Source organism: Rhea pennata, chromosome 7 (assembly GCF_028389875.1).
Source record: "Rhea pennata isolate bPtePen1 chromosome 7, bPtePen1.pri, whole genome shotgun sequence".
Classification (NCBI taxonomy): domain Eukaryota; kingdom Metazoa; phylum Chordata; class Aves; order Rheiformes; family Rheidae; genus Rhea; species Rhea pennata.
The window spans coordinates 3932750-3940542 of record NC_084669.1 but is presented as its reverse complement, the minus strand read 5'-3'; the positions used below and the strand labels follow the sequence as shown (position 1 = coordinate 3940542).

At 50.1% G+C, this 7793-nt stretch overlaps 1 long non-coding RNA gene across 1 annotated transcript; it reads left to right on the top strand.

The window, feature by feature from the left end:
- The first annotated feature begins 2684 nt into the window (after positions 1 to 2684).
- On the top strand, positions 2685 to 4481 carry LOC134142575 (uncharacterized). The gene is made up of 3 exons (XR_009958915.1): positions 2685 to 2941; positions 3275 to 3408; positions 3874 to 4481. It is a non-coding gene; the product is annotated as an uncharacterized LOC134142575 (long non-coding RNA).
- Positions 4482 to 7793: the final 3312 nt, after the last annotated feature.

Genomic DNA, 7793 nt, shown 5'->3' with positions numbered 1-7793 from the left:
TCCACAGCCGCAGGCTCCGGAGAGTTTGTAGTGACCCACGTAATCCGGCGACCCCAGGGCTCGGGCAGCTGAGTGGTCTCCAAACAGCAGGACCATACTTTATTTTTTCTTCCCTAGCACCCAGTTGAAAGTAGTGCCAAAATTTTGTTTCTGAATGAGAACAGCTTGGGATTTTTCATTTATTTCTCCTTACAGATTGCTAAGCTTTTATCAGCGAGACTCCAGCGTATAAAATGGTGGCAGCAAATGAGCTTTAAAGCCAACTCAGGACTCGCTGAAAGCTCTCAGAATGCTTTTCCGTAAAGTTTTATATCCAAGAAGTGGCATGCAGGCAGAGGCTGCAAAATAAAGCGGCACCGGTGAGATATTTAGCTCACTGAGCGCATAGGATGCATACTGCACTGTGTTGCGTAAAGCCATTCGCCAGCAATGCGATGACCGTGCCCCGCAGGAGAAACGCGGCAGGTTGCCCACCCTCCTCCTCCACTCGGGAAGAGCCAGGTGGGGCTGGGCAACACCAGCAGGCAGAGACGGGTAGGAGAGAGGAAAGTTACTCCACGGCATCTTGTATTTATCGGATTTGGGGTCTATGTGCTTACGTTAATGAATACGTCTTGCGGCTGAAACTGGGGTCTCGGTATAGGCTTTAGTTTTTTACGTGTGTCTTCAGAATGGGTTGTGAGCATACGTTGCAGCTGTTGGGAGCTGTAATTTTAATGTGGCTTGAGTGAAAGCCTTGAGTGTTAAAATGCTGTGCTAGGGTCCAAAGTGCCAGGCTACCTCTGGCTGAGAGTAGGACATGGAAAAATTGATTTTCCTCACAAATGATCTATTTTGAAGTTTTCTAGCTGCAAAGCAAGAGACTAGAGGTTTATTCTGGTGTTTAACTTGCCCGAAGTTTCTGGCTGTTTCAGGACCGTTAATGGCAGCCTGGTAGCACATTAGGAGAAACTCAGCTTGGGTTCTGGAGGCAATGGAAGGGACTGCATTGGAGACTATTTTTCATGGACGCGGAGGGTAGCAAGTGTGACAAAAACCTTGCTGAGGGGGAGGTGGACGGAGCTGCAGTATCTGGCGTTTCGAGTCAAATGATCTGCACGACTCTATGTGGGAGACTTCGGGGCTTGTGGAGGAGTAAGTATGGTTTGTGTCCCCAGACCTTGGGCACTCTCCTGGCTGGGTGAACGGGTGAGACGTAGATTTGCAGTTGGAATGGACTCTGCTCACATTGGAGCGATAATCCAAAATGTGGCTTTACAGCACAATTTTAAAATCAAGAAAGCCCTAGGGTAGTCTTGAGAGCTGGCCAGAACCGTCATTCTTGGTCTTAGTCATCATCACCGACTATCTTAGGAAGGACAGGCCAAGGAGATCTTCGAGGGGAATGTCTGTGTACGTAACTTCATTTTTATTCCTCTGGCCTCTGTAACTTTATCTTTTTCTTTTTCCTGAAAACAACATATTTTGAAAATTCTCATGTAAATAATGCTACCGTGGCCAGGAGCTCTCAGAGACGATTGCATTCCGGCAGCATGTTGCCGAGTGAAAAGGAAGATTAAGTTTCTGGGGAAGGAGTCCCAAACGGTAAGCTAGAGAACCCTTGAATTTCACCTGAAAACAGGCACGTAACACTTTAAAGCGAATGTCCAACAGTGGCAAATTCCAACCACATTCGTAGATATGTTAGATATGAACAAAACTTGTCATAAATAGCAACATGATTGTTTTAGGGAGGTGGATAACGGGTGGCATGATACCTGACCAGACGTAAGATGCTGGTCTAGCTTTTTTCTTTTCTTTTCTTTTTTTCTGTAGTGCTCATTTTTAATGCCTCTGAATAATTCTTAGCTGTAACTGCACAGTCATTGTGGGGGGGAATTATAATCAAAACGTCTCTAATATGAACACTTTGTGCTTTTCCCTTTTCCAGAAATATTCATGCAGACTGACACCTGCTTTTGTTCTGATGCTCTTTTTGCTCCATCAAACTTCTTTGCAGGTATTTCATCTACCCTTTTTTTAGCTGCAGTTACAAAAGACACTGACTCAAGTCTTTCAGAGTTGTCATTTAAAGAATAGATTCAGAGAAACAACAAAAAATGTTTTCCAATGGAGAACCAGAAAAGATCGGGTATTTCAGAGTTGAGCGCAACTTTTTCACAGATCCAAGAAGAACAGATCGGGATATATATCACCAGCACTTTGGTCTCTGTCTTTCAGGCTATTTTATGCATAGGAAAAACCTTGATGAAAATCTAACGGTGTTCAGGACAAGCCTGTGTTCACAGGCTTCTCCCCGCCTGGCTTGACGGTGCAGCCAGTCAATGCTGGACTGATCCCAGCAGGGTCCCCCTGGTCCGTCCGATGCCAGGGCGGCCGCGGCCGGGCTCGGGCCCCGCGAGCCGGACTCTCTGCACGGTGGCAGCACGACGTGGCCGCCTGCCCACCGCCAACCGGCCGGCGCGAGCGGGGTTGGCCCGGTGGCCACGGGCTGCGGCATCTGCCAGCTTATCTCCTGCTGAAGCGCAGTGTGCTGTTTACCATCTGCAAAGCATTAAATGACCTCGTCCCTATTTAAATCAGAGACTGTCTTGACAACTGCTGTCTGCAGCAACACTTTGGCTGCCTTCCCTTGGGCTGAGGTTAGAGGAGTGCTAAGCATGGTCAGGGAGAAGCGTCAGTGGGAAAAGTGGATGTGTTTTTTTTCAGAGAACTGCTCAGTGTTTCAAAATGCTTGTTTAGAGTGATTAATGTCATTTATTCACTAAAAATCTCAGTTAGCATTTTCATTTTGTTTTCTGTGTTTTGTTAAGTCTTCAGAAACTATCTCACTCAGAGATACCAATCTGAGTGAGCAGATCAGTATCCTGACCACTGGGAAATAGGATCTATGCAGAGACAGGAAGGCTGGAGCTCACCTGCCAGCCACACCTGGAAGAAGGTAAGCTCCCTACATGGCTTTGCTCCTGTATGATGCGAGATAGATGGACTCCCTCTTAATTTCTAGAGCTGGCAGTTTCTGATTTCAGGAAGAGATGGGTGCATGCATACATGGATTAGCTGCAGAGCCCTTGGGCAACTTCACTTTGTCTCTTCTTGGAATTCCCTTGGAATTCCTTGTTTTTAATGTGCCAGTCCGTGCCACACTGACACCTGGGGCTTGGCTTCACTGGGAGCCCGAACAAGCACAGGATCAAATTCCAGAAGGTGAACCTAGCTACAAGGGGCGGCCAGGTACCCTGTAAAGATCTGCGTTAATCCCTCTCCGTTCCAGGTAGCTCCAGCTGCACTCCTGGTGAAAAGCAAATGAAAGAGAATTAAGTGCAGAGCCATTGGCAACATGCGCCACGCAGCAGGACCAGGGCCCAGGAAACGGTGCTGGCAGAGGCGACAGGGACCTGCAAACAGGTGAAACGCTCAGAGTTGCTACTGGCAACACCTCTTCCTTGCACAGCGTTTGACAACACGTGGGAAGGTGCCTTCATCCTTGTAACGCTGCCGTAGGATGTGAATGCTTCTACCAGCCATTTTCAATTCAGTTCGTTATGGCTTATAAACTGGTTATTGATCACAGATTTTCTATCAGAACAGCTTTTGAGAGAAATGCCTTTTAAATCAAAAGTGACCCTTTCCTGCTATATTTTCATTTTAGTCAACATTTCCCATTCTTTATGAAAAACAATCAAAAAGAATGTATTCAGTTTTCTCGCTTGGAAGCCTTCCTGCACCCTTCTCTTTTCCGAAGCAAAAAAAGTTAAAATCAGACGTTGTTTTCCATCCCAATGTATCTGTATATTTTATTTTAACTGGAAAAATGGCATATAAAATTTTACCCTAAGCAGACCTTAACATGCTTATTTTCCTCCTAAACAGAGCAGATGCTGCTGCAAGAGCCTTGGTACCTCGTGATGGGTTCAGTCTGCTTCCCAGCACTATGGTGCCGCCGGCACAGGGCTGACCCAGGCCGTGCGCTGTCCCCGTCCCTGCTTTCACAGCTTAGCCACATCCAGCATCCAGGCTGAGATGAGCTTTTTTCTCTAAAGCACTGCTGTGTTCTATCATCCGCTGCTCCCCGCAGCGCCGGGCAGCTCACGCCATCTCTCTGCTACGCTCACTGCAGCTGCAGAACGGGATAATAACGCCAGTGCCAGGCATAAGGATTAATATTTTAAAGTGGTTTGAGGTTAAAACATGCTGCGTGGATCTGATCTGTGCTACTGAAGGTCAGTAGAAGCTTTAGGATGAGGATGGAGTAATAATACTGTTAAAATTAATAATGATTTATTCTTCCCAAATCCAATTATTTTGCAGAAGAACAGCGAGTAGTTTCAGCATAACGGCCCTGTAAGTCAGTCACAGAACATGCAAACCCTGCACAACTCAACCCTTGCACTGGTCCGAATGCTTTCTCTCTTCATCATTTAAATTTCTGCTTGCAAAATAATTTATAGTAAGCTCTGCAACGCATAAATATTAAAATACACTCGCAATCAGATGACTCCCTACGCATGACCGTTTCCTTTCACCCCTGGAGGATTTTGACTCGCAGCAGTGGCGCAGCACGCCGTGCAGCCAAACTGCAAGCGCGTCGCTCCGGGCTGCCCGTCCCGCGTAAGCCCGCGCACCGCGCGCCGCGTACGGACTGCCTCCTGCGCGGCGCCCGCTCTGCCAGCGGATTTCTTTGTTCCCAGGTGATTCCTTGGGCATGGACAGACTGTCCCGGTACGCCCAGCAGAGCAATGGCCAAAGCTGCCCCTTTGCTGGTCCAGAGCGACGCGGGCAGCGCTGATTTCCCGCGGGTAGGGCGGCACCTGTGCGGCGTGCCGTAGAGTTAGGTGGAAGCAGTGCGTTCCGCTTTCTTCTGCCCGTGGAGCAGGAATTTGCGTTAATTCCCTGCTCCAGGTTAGCTACGCAGGTCAAGCCACACACGTAGCGCGCGTGTGCTGACCGCGTGGGGCGGCGCACGCGCGTGTGCACGTGCCCCAGGGCACCTGCGCTCGCGGGCACGACTCAGCCCGGTGGCCCCGTCTCTGCCCCGCGCCGCGAGCGCGGTCGCGCTGGAAGCACTGCATTATTCATCCGAGGGATTAAGGAACGGAGGGTCCCATCGCTGCACTGGAAGGAGCGGCCAGTGCCTGCCTCCTCTTTCAGGGCAGATGCAGTTTGCCGCGGTGCATGATGCCCAGGAAGCTGCGCAGGGCTCCTCAGGGCTGTGATGATTTATTTATAGGCATGACCTTACCGCCACTTCGAAGAATAACTGCAGAATAAACACTCGGTCAGCGTTAGAGCTTGCGTGCCTCTGCGGCTAGGTCATTTAGATGGCGTTCTCGTTTTCTGTGCCGGTGTTTTCACGTAGCGTTTCCTTGCAGACCGCCCGGTCCGGGGCCGCGGCTCCGCGGCTCCGCGGCACCGAGCAGCACTGCTCCCTCCACCCGCCTGAGCGCGCGCCAAGGTCCTCTCCCGCCGGGTGGCTGCCCAGGTGTGTTTGCAGAGGCGTTTTTGTCAGCTAAGCTGCAAATGTCTCTAGAAATATCAAGTGTTACCCAAACCTTTGATGCCTGTTTCTAGGTAAGAGCCCATAGGCAGGTGATTAAAGCCGAGCGGCGTGACCTGTTCGTTTAGCCATACAAACCTCCGGGGGGACGTTCTTTACGACTGCGAGTTTCGGTGCTTATCTGTGCAATGTGACTGTCCGTTTGTGTGTCCTGTTTATAAACAGCGGCAAGGCTGGGTTGACCCAGAAAGGTTTTGTTTGTGTCTGTGGTGTGCTGTTCTGTGACGGGCTTTAAATAGCTACTGACAACTATTTTAGGATTTTGAATGGGGAAACGGCTAGCAAATGTCTTTTGAAAAGCTCTGATTAATTACCATGAGAGCGACTCGGGAGCAGGGGCGAGCAAGGCTTGTCTGCAGCCACACGCCTTGCTCCCTAGGAGCACGACCCGGGGGGCACACCGAAGTTAAATGACATCTTTGACCACGGTTTTGTGTTTGGTAGAGACAAACTCAAGGTCCATTCTTTTGCTGAAACTAATTAAACTTCTCCAGTACCTTTGGGATCTGTGTTAGTAAGTCATATTTCCCCTTTCCACTGGTAAGAGCAGAGAGAGAGATAAATTACCCTAAGTCACGGATGAGTCACCGACATAGCAGAGATTACAGTCTGGCAGCCGATGCCAGCCTCTCCTCCATGAAGTATTCCTCTGCGGAGATCAGGCTGTATTAAGTGCTCCCAAACCTCCGATGGATGTGTCGTGACTTCCCAGGGAGGCATCGCGCCTGAACCCCCGTCCGTCATGGCTGCACCTGTGTAACATCCCGGGATATCCCGGGATCCCTGCAGTTCCCGTGCCTGCCCCACCTCCCCAGCCCTCTCCTGGCCTGATGAGAAATCTAGTCCATTACTGGCTCAGCAGAGAAACCTGGAAGAAACTATTTTTAAAATCCTCATTAGGAGAGTCAAATCAAGTCGGATAGGGGTAATGCGTCAGACTGCAGCTCAGTGCCCTTTCTTCCTCGCCCCTAATTGAGGCCATTTCAGCAACTTCAAAGGTCAGGGGGAGCAGGAGAGGTGCCTGAGGACTGCAAGAAAGCCGTTGTCACTCCAGCCTTCAAAAAGGGCAAGAAGGAGGACCCAGGGAATATAGCTGCTCTGCTAACTCTAGGCTTTGAATCAGCACAGCCAAACCACTCCTTTTTGGCGGCGGCAGAGAACGGCCGGGGTTTGCCAGTGTAGACGTGTCTATATGCAGGTGACAGGAAAAGCTAAGGAGAGCGAAGCAGGAGGTTGTCGGGAGGCCAGGAGGGCTTGGCAGCATGCAGTGCGGGTCTCGCGGCGGCACAGTGACGGCAGGAAGGGTAGGAGCGCTGGCAGGCTGCTTTGGCAGCCACGGGCCATCACTGATGCTGTCACTCACCTGGCTGGCGGCCAGGGGAACGGGGAGCAACAGCCTCTGCTTATTTACAGGGGATTTATTACAGCCCTTGTGGGATGCAGGCTATTTTTTAGCCTGCTTTCCGAAGTGGGCAACCACAGCGCCCGCCTGTTCACCTGCCTGCCTGCCACTTGGCTCACACTGTGGTGCCTGTTGAGCATGTCCGCTTCAGATGGCCAACAGAAAGGTAGATGCTAAAGCAATGAGAAGTTCCCAGCAGTTTTGTGAAAATCGCTCCAAAGAGCAAGCATTTGCATGACCACCGGTAGTGCTACCAATAAGCCAAAATCCAGGCTGCTGCCAGCTTCTACATACATCATCAGTCCCCCTCAGCACGAACCCAAACTAGCTTTCTAAACATAAAAGTAATACCTCCAGCTACCCATCACCACAGAGAGGCATCTGTAGGCTCACAGACCTGGATCGTGCTTGCTTGGGAAATTCGCTGGCATCTGCTGGACAATCCATGTTCCAGCCAGGCCCAGACTTTGCAAGGGGACGAGTGACTTGAGCAAGGCTGCAGGTAGGTGTTGCCCTGTCCTCCCCACTCTGCTCCTGCAGGACCACGTTGAAGGCCACTATCAGGAGAGGCCTGAGCTGGTTAATGCTGGGATAATCTGCTCTACATCTACTTGTGCCCCTTGCTGTTCTAGGCCCATTTTGAGTCTGGGCTCAACGAATCAATGCTTCATACATCCAGAGGTTTCCCAATGGAAGAAGGATCTATCCCAGAAACATTCACATGAGTTATTTCCAGGTACAATGTATCCTGCAGAAGAAGTTGAGGTTTTTCATAATCTATACTGTCAGAGGCTTCTGAGTAAGAAGAGACAGCGATGCTTGATTTAGACATGT